Source organism: Trachypithecus francoisi, unplaced genomic scaffold, assembly GCF_009764315.1.
Source record: "Trachypithecus francoisi isolate TF-2019V2 unplaced genomic scaffold, Tfra_2.0 Lachesis_group20, whole genome shotgun sequence".
Taxonomy (NCBI): domain Eukaryota; kingdom Metazoa; phylum Chordata; class Mammalia; order Primates; family Cercopithecidae; genus Trachypithecus; species Trachypithecus francoisi.
The window spans coordinates 7,811,947-7,826,681 of NW_022681466.1; the positions used below are offsets into that span (position 1 = coordinate 7,811,947).

General features: G+C 45.3%; 1 protein-coding gene across 4 annotated transcripts in view; it reads right to left on the reverse strand.

The window, feature by feature from the left end:
- The window catches only part of UBE2O (ubiquitin conjugating enzyme E2 O), a 67,429-nt gene that overhangs the window by 35,856 nt on the left and 16,838 nt on the right, over positions 1–14,735 (reverse strand). The window contains exons 1-2 of one of the 4 annotated variants that reach the window (XM_033182291.1): positions 743–747; positions 459–466 (exon numbers count right to left, since the gene is read on the reverse strand). The exons of the other annotated variants lie outside the window; for them this stretch is intronic. The gene's annotated coding sequence lies outside the window, so the exon portion shown is untranslated. Of the gene's footprint in view, positions 1–458; positions 467–742; positions 748–14,735 lie in introns of those variants that run through there. 4 annotated transcript variants of the gene reach the window in all.

Sequence of the window (14,735 nt, forward strand, 5' to 3'; positions counted from 1 at the left end):
ATCTAGGCTCACTGCAACCTCTGTCTTCTAGGTTCAAGCGATTCTCCTGTCTCAGCCTCCCAAGTAGCTGGGATTACAGGCAAACATCACTATACCTGGCTAATTTTTGTATTTTTAGTAGAGATGGGGTTTCACCATGTTGATCAAGATGGTTTCAAACTCTTGACCTGAGGTGATCCACCCGCCTTGGCCTCCCGAAGTGCTGGGATTATAGGTGTGAGCCACGGTGCCTGACCTGCAGGTTGGCTTTTCTAAATGGCAGCTGGAAATCCTTCAGTTGGTAAGTCCAGTGTACAATACACAATCACCATCACCTTGATGGCAGGCAGCGCCTCTGCTACTACTCCCAACTGTGCCACACGCTACTAGAACAAGACGTCCTGCTGACAGCCACTTTTCATGCACGACTGCCCTCTCCCCTAGACTACAGGATGCCCAGGGACAGGGTCGTATCACACCTTAGTCTCTGGTGGCTGGCAGAATACTTGTCCATGGGAGGCTCACAAGTATTTGCACACCACCTTTGGTCAATATTCTGGCCCAATAGATCAGCTCCCAACCCCTACCAATGGCAGTCTGTCGGTCTGATGTGACAGTTCTAATGGGTGTCCATGGCACTGGATATGGCATTGCATACAGTGATGTGCTCAGGGCCACAGGCCTGCGCCCTTGCTACGATCTTGGAGTTGGGGGAGTGAGATCAATCAGGAGGCAGAGGATGAGAGGATGGGGAGGCACCCACCCTTCCATGCTTGTGGTCAGCTCGAGACACTTCCTTCATTCCTGGCTCAAACACTGGACCTACAGTCTCTGTGGTGGCTTTTGTGAAACTGGATCTTTTTTAGAAGGGGTGATAAGTGGGAGGAGTAGAAAAGGAACCATGCGAGGGCTTATTCGGGGGGATGTGTGTGTTTGTGTGTGTGTAAATCCACCAAATGGACCGGGACTTTCCGGATCCTCAGAGAGTTATATAAAAAACAAGGCAATAAAAAATGGAGGGCGGTGTGGATTGACTGCCAATAACTTTAAAACACAAAACAACCTTAGCACCCTCATAAAACCCACACAACTGCATGGCTCTCTGTTGATTTAAAACTGAGGACTGAATTCCAGGAATCTAGGTAGAACTACAGTTTAAAAGAGATATTCATTCATTCATTCACTCATTCATTCATTCATTCATGAAATGTAGACTTGCTCTGTTGCCCAGGCTCCTGCCTACAGTGGCATGATCTCAGCTCACTGCAACCTCCACCTCCCGAGTTCAAGCGATTCTCCTGCCTCAGCCTCCCAAGTAGTTGGGATTACAGGTGTGAGCCACCACACCCTGCTAATTTTTGGTATTTTTAGTAGAGATAGGGTTTAACCATGTTGGCCAGGCTGGTCTCGAACTCCTGACCTCACATGATCCACCCACTTCGGCCTCCCAAAGTGCTAGGATTACAGGCGTGAGCCACCGTGCCTAGCCCACTAATTTTTTTTTTTTTTTTTTTTTTGAGACGGAGTCTCGCTCTGTCGCCCAGGCTGGAGTGCAGTGGCCGGATCTCAGCTCACTGCAAGCTCTGCCTCCCGGGTTCATGCCATTCTCCTCCTCAGCCTCCCGAGTAGCTGGGACTACAGGCGCCTGCCACCTCGCCCGGCTAGTTTTTTGTATTTTTTTTTTTTTTGAGACGGAGTCTCGCTCTGTCGCCCAGGCTGGAGTGCAGTGGCGCGATCTCGGCTCACTGCAAGCTCCGCCTCCCGGGTTTACGCCATTCTCCTGCCTCAGCCTCCCAAGTAGCTGGGACTACAGGCGCCCGCCATCTCGCCCAGCTAGTTTTTTTTTTGTATTTTTTAGTAGAGACGGGGTTTCACCGTGTAGACCAGGATGGTCTCGATCTCCTGACCTCGTGATCCACCCGTCTCGGCCTCCCAAAGTGCTGGGATTACAGGCTTGAGCCACCGCGCCCGGCCAGTTTTTTGTATTTTTTTAGTAGAGACGGGGTTTCACCATGTTAGCCAGGATGGTCTTGATCTCCTGACCTCGTGATCCGCCCGTCTCGGCCTCCCAAAGTGCTGGGATTACACCTTGAGCCACTGCGCCCGGCTGACCACTAATATTTTTTATATTCATTACATTCTGAAATGATATTCTGGATATATACTGGGGTAATGAAACATTAAAATTAATTTCTGGCTGAGTGAGGTGGTTTATGTCTGTAATTCCACCACTTTGGGAGGCCAAGTGGGAGGACTGCCTGAGGCCAGGAGTTCAAGACCAGCCTGGGCAACATAGTAAGACCCATCTCTACATTGAAAAAAAAAAAAAAAAAAAAAAAGGCAGCAGGATCCCTTAAGCCAGGAGTTTGAGGTTACAGTGAGCTATGATCGAGCCACTGTACTCCAGCCCGGGCAACAGAGCAAGACCCCTTCCACCTCCACCGCCAAAATTAATTTCACCTGTTTCTTTCAATGTTTTTAAAATGTGGCCACTTTTCAAGGTCCTTTTCACAGAAAAAAAAAAAAAAAAGTAAAAGAAAAAAATGTGGTCACTAAAAAATTTTAAAGGACCTACTTGGCTCATATTGTATTTTTTTAAATAATAGTTTTGCTTAGTTTAGCTTAATTGTATCAAAGTAACGCAGGCCTAAGTTTAAAAAAAAAACACAGTACTAAAAGGCTTAACAAAAAAAAGGTAGTCCCCATCTTACTCTCTCAACTGTGCTCTTTTGAAGCAAATACTTTCTAATTTCTTGGCTGTTTGAATATTTACCTCCATACATATAAACAACATGCTTGCACCTCTAATTCCTAACTTATTATAGACATTATCTACTGATGTCCTGTTTTGGTACCTGATGACCTCTTTGTTTTGTTTTTTAGACAGAGTCTTGCTCTGTTGCCCAGGCTGGAGTGCGGCTCACTGCAAGCTCCACCTCCCGGGTTCACGCCATTCTCCTGCCTCAACCTCCTCAGTAGCTGGGACTACAGGCGCCCGCCACCACGTCTGGCTAATTTTTTTTTTTTTTTGGAGACAGTCTTGCTCTGTTGCCCAGGCTGGAGTGCAGTGGCTGGATCTCAGCTCACTGCAAGTTCCGCCTCCCGGGTTTACGCCATTCTCCTGCCTCAGCCTCCCGAGTAGCTGGGACGACAGACGCCGCCACCTCGCCCGGCTAGTTTTTTTTTTTTTTTTTTGTATTTTTAGTAGAGATGGGTTTTCACCATGTTAGCCAGGATGGTCTCGATCTCCTGACCTTGTGATCTGCTTGTCTCAGCCTCCCAAAGTGCTGGGATTACAGGCGTGAGCCACCGCGCCCAGCCTGATGACCTAACTCTTACTCTCCCCTCTGATGCCTTTTGCCTGTACTCCATCCTTCCATAAGTTCCACTGCATTAATTATCCTCACATAACTATGTACATATTGATACTTTTGTCAAATACCTATCCATAACTTTTCTAAACATCTTCAAATTACCTACAAATTACCGATCAGGTGTCTTTGGGCTTTGTCTCTTTTTCTTTTTTTTTTTTTTGAGGCGGAGTCTCGCTCTGTCGCCCGGGCTGGAGTGCAGTGGCCGGATCTCAGCTCACTGCAAGCTCCGCCTCCCGGGTTTACGCCATTCTCCTGCCTCAGCCTCCGAGTAGCTGGGACGACAGACGCCCGCCACCTCGCCGGCTAGTTTTTTTTTTTTTTTTTTTGTATTTTTAGTAGAGATGGGTTTTCACCATGTTAGCCAGGATGGTCTCGATCTCCTGACCTTGTGATCTGCTTGTCTCAGCCTCCCAAAGTGCTGGGATTACAGGCGTGAGCCACCGCGCCAGCCTGATGACCTAACTCTTACTCTCCCCTCTGATGCCTTTTGCCTGTACTCCATCCTTCCATAAGTTCCACTGCATTAATTATCCTCACATAACTATGTACATATTGATACTTTTGTCAAATACCTATCCATAACTTTTCTAAACATCTTCAAATACCTACAAATTACCGATCAGGTGTCTTTGGCTTTGTCTCTTTTTCTTTTTTTTTTTTTTTGAGGCGGAGTCTCGCTCTGTCGCCCGGGCTGGAGTGCAGTGGCGGATCTCAGCTCACTGCAAGCTCCGCCTCCCGGGTTTACGCCATTCTCCTGCCTCAGCCTCCCGAGTAGCTGGGACGACAGACGCCCGCCACCTCGCCCGGCTAGTTTTTTTTTTTTTTTTTTTGTATTTTTTTAGTAGAGATGGGTTTTCACCATGTTAGCCAGGATGGTCTCGATCTCCTGACCTTGTGATCTGCTTGTCTCAGCCTCCCAAAGTGCTGGGATTACAGGCGTGAGCCACCGCGCCCAGCCTGATGACCTAACTCTTACTCTCCCCTCTGATGCCTTTTGCCTGTACTCCATCCTTCCATAAGTTCCACTGCATAATTATCCTCACATAACTATGTACATATTGATACTTTTGTCAAATACCTATCCATAACTTTTCTAAACATCTTCAAATTACCTACAAATTACGATCAGGTGTCTTTGGGCTTTGTCTCTTTTTCTTTTTTTTTTTTTTTTTTTTTTTTTTTTTTTTTTTTTGAGGCGGAGTCTCGCTCTGTCGCCCGGACTGGAGTGCAGTGGCCGGATCTCAGCTCACTGCAAGCTCCGCCTCCCGGGTTTACGCCATTCTCCTGCCTCAGCCTCCCAAGTAGCTGGGACTACAGGCGCCCGCCACCTCGCCCGGCTAGTTTTTGTATTTTTAGTAGAGACGGGGTTTCACTGTGTTAGCCAGGATGGTCTCGATCTCCTGACCTCGTGATCCGCCCGTCTCGGCCTCCCAAAGTGCTGGGATTACAGGCTTGAGCCACCGCGCCCGGCCTGTCTCTTTTTCTTGTCAATCTCTCTCCCTCCTGCAGAATTCCATCCTGTCTCTCTAACTCAGACTTTCCTCTGCTGCTCACCTGTTTTGGATCCCGTTTCCTGGATCCTGGGAAAATTCCCTGGTTTTGGTGAAGAACCACTCCTTCTATCCCCTCCCCACAAGAAGTTCATGGGAGGCACTTTTTTCCAGCCCTTACATGCCTAAAAGGAACTTTTTTTTTTTTTAGAGACAGGGTCTCACTCTGTCACCCAGGATGGGGTGCAGTTGTGTGATCATGGCTCACTGCAGCCTCAACCTCCTGGGCTCAAGTGATCCTCTTACCTCAGCCTCCTGAGGAGCTAGGACTACAGACGCACACCACCACTCTCAGCTAATTTTTATATTTTTTTGTAGAGACAGGGTTTTGCCATGTTTCCCAGGCTGGTCTCGAACGGGGCTCAAGCAATCCTCCTGTCTTGGCTTCCCAAAGTGCTGGGATTACAGGCGTGAACCACCATGCCCAGCCAAAATAACTTTTTTCTGTTCTACTTGACGTAGTCGGGCTGGATATGGAATTCTCTCAGAATGCTGTAGGATTTGCTCTGCTGTCTTCCAGTCTGAGAACCTGTCTTAACTGGCACATATAATCTGTTTATGTTCATTGTGATCCATGTGGATTTATTTCTATTACCTTTAGGGCCTTCTGGCTACCATAATTTTTCTTTGCTCTCTTTCTTCTAGACAAATGACCTAGTTCTAAAATTCCGTATTTTTCCCTTGTGTGAGTTTGAAAGTTTTAAACCCTATTTCTATTCTTTTAGTGGTTACCCTTAAAATTGGAACATGTCTACTTGACTCAGAAAGTTTGAAGTCAATCAATATCCCTCCTACACTTCCCAAACGGTTCAAAGAACTTAAGAGTGTGTTCATTCCAATCACCCCCTCATTGATTTCCATTTTTTGTTGGGATTTGGGTTTTTAATCCTCTCCAAATTAGTGACGATCACTTTCATAAGCAAATGCTTATTCAGATTTACCTGCACTTCCCAATGCCTCTGGATACCATTACTGTCCGCATCCCTCCTTTCTCCTTACTTCCTTCTTCCTGAAGTACAGCGAAGGTCTCTTAGTAAATACAGCTTTTTTTTTTTTTTCCTCCTGTGAAAATGTCCTTATTTGTCTCACTATTGAATGATAATTTAAGCTGGTTGCTGAAAAGTAAGCCACGAACTGATTTTCTTTAGCACACTGAAGATTTTCTTTCCTTATTGCCTCTACTGTTGCTACTTAGCATTTGCTGAGTTCCACTATTGAACCTGCGGGGTAATCTGCCTTTCTTCTCAAGCTGCCTTTACGATGCTATTTTTCCCGCTGGGCCCTCTCACACCACCCTCCATGTTTGTAACGTCTCTTCCTCACAAACATCTCTTTTATCTCTGTGCAGAATTCTAACTTCTCCAGATCTATTTTCCAGTTCCCATAATTCTCTCTTGAAAATTTATGCTATCTCGTGTTTAACATTTCCATTGGGTTTTTAACTCAATGTTTTCATTCTAGAGGCTTTATTTGATTCTTTAAAAAATAATCCCTTTTAAAATGTATTCTGTCTTATTCTTTCCCTTGACATCTATTCCTTCTTTTAGCCCTTCAATCACTTTAGACATTCTATTATAATCTCTTCTATTATTTGAATTCCCACGTTGAAGAATCTTGTGTTTGTTGTGATCGCTGATTCATGTTCTAATTTCTACATGCTTGGTAATTTCCTAGAACAAGCTCATCATCTGTGGGCATCCTAGGATTCCAAGAGGCCTGTACTCTACAAGGGTCACTCTAGAAAAGTTCTGCCTTTGCTCTGCAAGCAAGGAGCTTCAGGGGTATTGCTGGTCTGCTGGCTGTTCTGGTGCCAGCTTGGGCATTCCTGCAACATGTGGGTGTTACAAACACAGACTCCTTTGAACTTGGATGTTTTCCACTGCTCACAGAAGACTTTCTCCAACACCATCCGGAGTGTGGGGCAATGATCAGCTTCCTTAACATTTCTCTGATCCCATGGGGGAAATTTTCTTGCATCCCTTTTACCTGGGAATGGCTCTTTGAGGAGACTTCTGTTTCAATTCCATGCTTTACATGTTCATGCAAATCCAAACCTCTATTACTGTTAGGATCGATTTTGGGGTCCAGTGAACCCACCCTGCCCCTCCCCAGAGCTGCCTACTCTGCTCTGGCTTTATACTCCTGCTTTGCTTTTGGTTCTGTTTTTCTTTCTTATTCTCTTGTTATAGCTTATATAGCATTTTAAGTGATTGTAATGGGAGCGATTCTACTTTAGCTCGATCTACCATGTCACTGAAACAGGAAATCCACTCCATTGTCTTCTGGCTTCCAATGAGGTTGAAAATTCCGATCCATCTTCATTCCCAATCTTTTGTACGTGACCTGCTTTTGCTCTTCGGAAGCTTTATGCCCAGTGCTCTGGAATCACACAGTGTGCCACAGGACATTTTCCATTTGCCATTTTTGAAACTTATGACTGTCCATTCTGAAACAATTCTTGTTTCTCTGATACATTATGGTCCTTAATTTTCCCTTTCTCTCTTTACAGACTAGATGTCAGACATTTTTAGTCTGTTTCCTGGGAGCCTTCGTCAACTTCAAAGAAAAAAGTAATGGTTTTAATTTCCAAGACCTCTTTCCTGTTCTGATTTTTATAGTAACTTTTTATTTCATGGATAAAATATTAGCTCTTCTTTCTGAGTATATTCGCCATGTGCTTTACGGCTTTCTCCTGCCTGAATCAGCTCTGACTCCTCGGAGATCATTTTTCTCTTTGCTTTCTCTGGCCTCTACCTTTCATGTTGGAAGCTTTCTGAATATATCCAGTGGTTCTTGGCATCCATTCCTACTTAAAAGTGAGGCAGTAAGAGATCTTTGTGGTGATGAAGAGCTGTGGATCCTGATTGCTGTTTCACGTGGTTACATGCATGCACACATGTGATAAAGGGTGTGGAACTGTATGCACGTATTGTGCACCCATGTCAATTTCCTGGTTTTGATATTGTCTATGATTATATAAGACGTGACCACCAAGGGAAACTGCATGAAGGGTAGAGGGGATCCCTCTACTATTTTTTTTTGAGATGGAGTCTTGCTCTGTCACCCAGGCTGGAGTGCAGTGTCATGATCTTGGCTCACTGCAACTTCTGCCTCCTGGGTTCAAGCAATTATCCTGCCTCAGCCTCCCGAGTAGCTGGGATTACAGGCATATGCCACCATGCCTGGCTAATGTTTGTATTTTTAGTAGAGACGGGGTTTAACCATGTTGGCCAGGCTGGTCTCGAACTCCTGACCTCGTGATCTGCCCGCCTCAGCCTCCCAAAGTGCTGGAATTACAGGCATGAGCCACTGTGTCCAGCCAGCCCTCTACTATGTTTGCAACTTCCTATGAATCTAGAACTATTTCAAAATAAAAAGTTAGGCTGGGCATGGTGGCTCATGCCTGTAATCCCAGCATTTTGTGAGGCTGAGGATGGCAGATCACTTGAGCTCAGGAGTTCGAAACCTGCCTAGGCAACATGGCAAAACCTCATCTCGACAAAAAATACACTAATTAGCCGGGAGTGGTGGCACGTGGCTGTAATCCCAGCTACTTGGGAGGCTGAGGTGGGAGGAGTGCTTCAGCCTGGGAGGCAGAGGTTGCAGTGAGCCAAGATTATGCCACTGCATTCCAGCCTGGGTGACAGAGTGAGACTCTGTCTCAAAAAAAATAAAAATAAAAAATAAAAAGTTTAAAAAGTTGAGGCAATAAGAAGATGATGGAAACCTTGCGAACATGAGCAAGGCTCTGAACAGGTGAGGACCACATTAGATGGAGTAGAAAGCTGGCCACTGCTGTGAGGAGCCACTACATGCTGGCAATGCTGGCAATGGCAGGTCTTGTTTCTGACATGCTCATTTTTTCCAGACTGGAATCCAATGCCATGCCTCATGCATGGCCTCAGCACTCCAGGAGCAGGCAGGAGCATGGCTGGGATTTGCTCTTTTAGTGTGCAGACGTTCATGAATCCTTCTTTCAGTCCAGCAATACCCTGCCCCTTGCTCTGCTCAAGGCACCTCAATCTGGTGCATAAGCGTCTACTCTCTCATTCGCCAGCAAAGGAGATTGAGTATTTTCTCATTTGCAGAATTAAAAGAGATGACTTGGGAAGTTTAATTCCTCACTATAGAGACTGTCAACTAATCATAATCTCTCTGATTTTCGGCTGAAACCCTATTCCCACCTTGAGGGTCACCAGGTGCCTCCAACTCCTGATACTTTCTAAAGGGCTTTTCCTTGGTGTTTTTCTGCAGGTACCAACATTTCAGCTTTTGCTCTGCTCAGTCTTCTGTTCATCTTCCACCTTCTAGAAATTGAAGATCTTTTGTTTGTTATTGTTTTCTCTCCCATTCTGTGTCCTTGTGGGTTTATACATTTAAAAACAATTATTTTGCTCTTATTTTAGCAGAGCTTCTAGGGCAAGTAGATTTAAATGAGTATGTTCAACCTACTGTGTTTACCTAAAGTATGCTAACTGGAGATTTTTTTTTTTCCCAATTTGAGAGCAGGTATTATTTATTAACTGACCAGATTGGAAAAATAATCATGGTAGACACTGCAGTTCATTCTTCTAAGAAGCCTGTGGATCTGGTCCTCCCTGTTGGCAGCAGCTCCACCTTCTATAAAATGGGTGGTCTTTTTCTTCATTCCACTTTGTGGAGAGGATAACTTGAAGGGCCATAGGAAGTTGTCTGCTTCTTTGAAGCGTTTTCCAACAGTATAGAGCTCATGAATCAGATCCTCATGCAGATGATGCCATATTTACCACGAGACTGAGCAATCAAAGTGTTATCTGTCAAAGCGATTCACTTCTTATTCATTTTGCCATAGCCATACTTGTAGATTGGTTCGTTTACTGACTTCAGATTTGGGTTCCTCCTTGTGATACATGGTTCTACAATCCTCAGCACGTTAACTGAAGGCTTGCTGAGCTTCACAAAGGTTCCAATAAAGATCTGACAAAGGCAAAGAAGCTGCAACACCTTTTGGCCCTTTGGGCTCACACCAGTGACACCGCCGACCCTGATGACAAATGCCAATTCGCGTCCTGCAGGCACAAAGAAGCTGCCAGCTTTTCTTGTCAGCCTTGCCTTTCAAATTTCGGTTCTGTACATCTGCCTAGATTCCTTCTGACAGCGCTTCGCTTTCTCATGCAGAATTTTCCTCCTTGCCTTTTGAAGCATCTTTTGGGCAAACTTCTTTCTCAGGCGCCTGACCTTTAGCTCTGTGAAATTCCTTCACTTTTTCTTAAGGGTTTCTGGCACAACAGGAACCTTCTTCTTCTCTTCAACACCCTCCATGGTTCCAGCCAGAAAAGAGGCAACCAGAGGTTTTTAATCTTTATTTCGCAAAGTACTTATATACGACTAGATCTGAAGATGAAGGAAAAGTAGTAAGTCAACAAAAGCTGGGCACGGTGGCTCATGCCTACAATCCCAGCACTTAGGGAGGCTGAGGCGGGTGAATCACTTGTGGTCAGGAGTTCAAGACCAGCCTGGCCAACATAGTGAAATCCCGCCTCTACTAAAAATACAAAAAAAAAAAAAAAATTAGCTGGGCATGGTGGCGCGTGCCTGTAATCCCAGCTACTCGGGAGGCTGAGGCAGGAGAACTGTTTGAATCCGGGAGGTGGAGGTTGCAGTGAGCTGAGATTCACCCACTGCACTCCAGCCTGGGCGACAGGGCACTCTGTCTCAAAAAAAAAAGAAAAAAAAGTCAACAAAAAACAGGAAATCACAAATTCAAAAATTAGCTATCCTTAGTTCAGACATTCACCTACTCACCAATTCATTTTGATGGACTCTCCGCGTGTTGCTATTCTGAGATGTGAAATGGTGGGTAGGGAAAAGGCAGAATAACTGTTAGGGCCAGACACTGTGGCTCACACCTGTAATCTCAGGAGCTGGGAAGCCTAGGTGGGAGGACTGCTTGAAACCAGGAGTCTGAGACCAGCCTGGGCAACAAGGCCAAGACTCTATCTCTATGAAAAAGTAAAATTAAGAAGAAAAATTTTTTAAAAGGAATAGCTCCATTAGCAACTCCCCCAGGCACCTGAAAGGGCCACACATCCGCTCCTACAAATGGCTTTTTGTTTCAGATGTTAAAGAAATTTTAAGTCCCATGGACTACTGTGATCCAACCATGACAGTCAGAACTGATCCAGGCTGAGGGCGGAAGACACTCACCATCAGTGTCATGCAGCAGGCACGGATAAATCAACACTTTACACACTCACAAAATTAGATCAGATTCTTAAAAGGCTAAACTAAAAACAATCACTGAGAAAGTCACCAAACATAAATAGCAGCACATGTGCCCCTCAGCAGACAGCCACCCAGCATGGAGAATCTGTGAGGTGGCAGCAGCCAAGAGGCTTTGGAAACTCAGGGCCCCCTATTGCCAGGCACACACACCAGACACTCTCACACACACTTCGGCACAACCATGTCTTAGACCCGTCAAACTGCTACAGAAAGGACTCAGTTATCAAAGTATGTTCCTGTCAATCAACGAATATTTCATCATCCCACTGCATAAGAAGTACTATAATTGTACTATGAGAGAGACTCAAAAGAAAAAGATTGTATGGTCTCCACCTTAGAAAGACTTATACCCAGCATGCCACGGTACATGTCACTGGTAAATATTTGAAAGCTTGCCCACTGTCCAAGAAAACCTATTTAGCAACCCTTTCTCACCCTAGGATGCTTGTGGAGCCCCAGATTTAAAACAATTACAACTCTGTTCCTGGAAAGACTTAGGACTTAAAGCCCTTTCAGTTTCTAAGGGTCTTAAGCATACTTAAATACGAAAGGGGGTTAAATCCCAACATAAGGCAAGATAGCTAGCACAGATCCCAATGACACTGACAGGCACCTGCCACAAGAGGTGGCCCACCTGCCAGGCTCCATGGGAGAGAGGGAAGATCCAAATGCAGGGTATAATAAGCAGATCAACAGAAAACTCAGTTCAAAAATAAGCACAGGACTTATTTGAATAAACATTTATCCAAAGATACACACATGGCCAATAAGCACATGAAAAAGATGTTCAGCATCACTCATCACTAGGAATGCAAGCCGAATCACAATGCAATACCCATGCATGTCCATTGGATGGCTACAAACAAAGCGACAATCACAAGCGTTGGTGAGGATGTGGAGAAACTGGAACCCACCAACATTGCTGGTGGGTATGCAAAACGGCAGTCACTTCAGAAAGCAGTTTGGCAGTTGCTCAAAATGCTAAACATGGATTTATCTACCACACGACTCAACAACTTCTCTCCTGGGTATAATACCCAAGAGAATTGAAAATATATGTATACACAGAAACGTGGACTTGAATGCTTAGAGCAGCATTATTCAGAATAGCCAAAAAGTGAAACTGACACAACAAATGTCCATCAACTGATGAATGGATATACAACATGTGACCCATCCATATGAGAGAATATTATTCAACAATAAAAGCAAATGAAGTACTGATACATGCTACAACACGAATGAACCTTGACAACATCATGTTAAATAAAAGAAATCAGTCACAAAGGCCACATCTAGTATGCTTCCATTTATATGAAATGTCCAAAACAGCCAAACCCACAGAGACAGAACATGGCTTCCAGGAGTTGGGAGGGGTGCAGGGGAATATGGTATGACTACTAATGGGTATGAGGTTTCTTTTTAGGGTGATGAAAATGCTCTAAAATTAGATAGCGGTATGACTGCACAACTGTTTGAGTATACTAAAAACCACTTGAACTGCACACACTTTAAAAGGGCGAATTGTATGGTATGTGAATTGTCTCAATAAACCTTTTTTCCCCCCAGGAGATGGGGTCTCGATCGTTTGAACCCAGGAGGCCGAGTATCGCGCCACTGCATTCCAGCCTGTAATCCCAGCACTTTGGGAGGCCAAGGTAGGAGGATCGCTTGAGGACAGGAGTTTGAGATCAGCCTGGGCAACATAGTGAGATGGTGACTCCACAAAAAACTTAAAAAGAAATGAAAACTAGCCAGGCGTGGCGGTGAGCACCTACAGGCCCAGCTACAGTGTTTCCTGTAAATCCTCTGTGTTATCAATTCTATTTTTCAAGTCAAATACCAGAACTTGTCTCAAACTATACTCATCAGAAAACAAAAACCAGCCCTCCTAACATCTTCTACTCTTAGAAATTAGATGAGTGCCCTCCTATGGACTTTTCTTTCCTAAGAAAGAAGTCTGTTTTCTTTGTCTGTGGCTTCCATCAGTCTTAACCACTTAGCCTCTCTGGGCCCGACAATAAAATAAGGGGCTCCAGGCCGGGCACGGTGGCTCAAACCTGTAATCCCAACACTTTGGGAGGCTGAGGCGGGCGGATCACAAGGTCAGGAGATTGAGGCCATCCTAGCTAACACTGTGAAACTCTGTCTCCACTAAAAACACGAAAAATTAGCCAGGCATGGTGGCGGGCGCCTGTAGTCCCAGCTACTCGGGAGGCTGAGGCAGGAGAATGGCGTAAACCCGGGAGGCGGAGCTTGCAGTGAGCCAAGATCGCACCACTGTACTCCAGCCCGGGCGACAGAGCGAGACTCCGTCTCAAAAAAAAAAAAAAAAAAAAGGGCTCCAGCGAAATCACCCCGAGGATCTCCTCCAGTCCTACCACTACCACTATAGACCTAAACATACATGGAAACCCAGCACACAAGTCCTATCTCAGAGGTTCAGATGAGGAGCCCACCTGCAATGAGCACACTGTGGCTGAAAACGCCTTCCTATTCTGATATTCCCAGCACAGAAGAGGAAAGTGTTAGGGGCAAGTGTCTATGGGAGAAACAGAGTGGAAGGAAACCTCAACGTGTAGGAAACACAGTCCTACCCTGGAAATCACAGGGCACATTTATCTTCCTGGAAACTGTAAAGGACACGCCACTAGTCCTGCCATGAACTCACAGGAATGTCTCACAGGAATCACATAAAGAAACAGGGATCCCAAGCATGAATTAGGGTGACTCCTTGTCCTGGGGAAAGGCAACAGAACCCACCTTGTATGGCCATGGTTTGCTTTTGGGTTGTGGAGGGTCCTTTTAGAGTCTTGCCTTGGCTTCTGCAAGGAGCTCAGGGCGGTCCCACACTACTAACACAAACTAAGCAATTCTGACAGGGCACAGGTCAGGAGTGAAGTCGAAAGGCACCTGGGATGTTCTGGAAATGCTTTTTCACTTAAGCTTTAAAAAACAAAAGACAAAAAACTTTGTCTCTGCCCTCACAAAGGTCTTTTGAGTCAAATACCTCTGTTATACTCCTTCTACCCCCATCGGTGGTACCTCCGGCTACTGAGAAAACCCTGCCCTAATAGAGGGGCTTGGGTGCGCCCACCCAGGGATCATGGATTCCTACCCTATCTCCCAAACAGCAGAGCTGGGCTCTCCCTGCCCTGCAGTGGCACACTAGGCTGGATTTAGCCCAAGTGCCTGGCACAAAGGACAACACTGAGGAGAGGAAAGGGGAGGTGACGCGCCCGGCAAGGCACTGAGGAATGAGATGCACCAAGCCAGCTGTGAGCCACCACGAAGCAAACGGGAAGGTCAGGATCCAGATCCAGGTTTGTGTGAATCCAAAGCTCTGACCTGCCAAATACAGAGCAGCTGTACAGAAAGTTACTATTTATGTAAAAAGCTAAAATATAAAAAAGGTATACTCACACACATAGAATTTGTTCACAGTGGCTATCCCTGGGGAGTGGAAATGGTAGGAGGGAGACAAACATTTCACTATATATTTGTTTAAACCTTTTGAATGTTGTGATATTTGCATATATTATCTGTTCAAGTATATAGATAGATACAC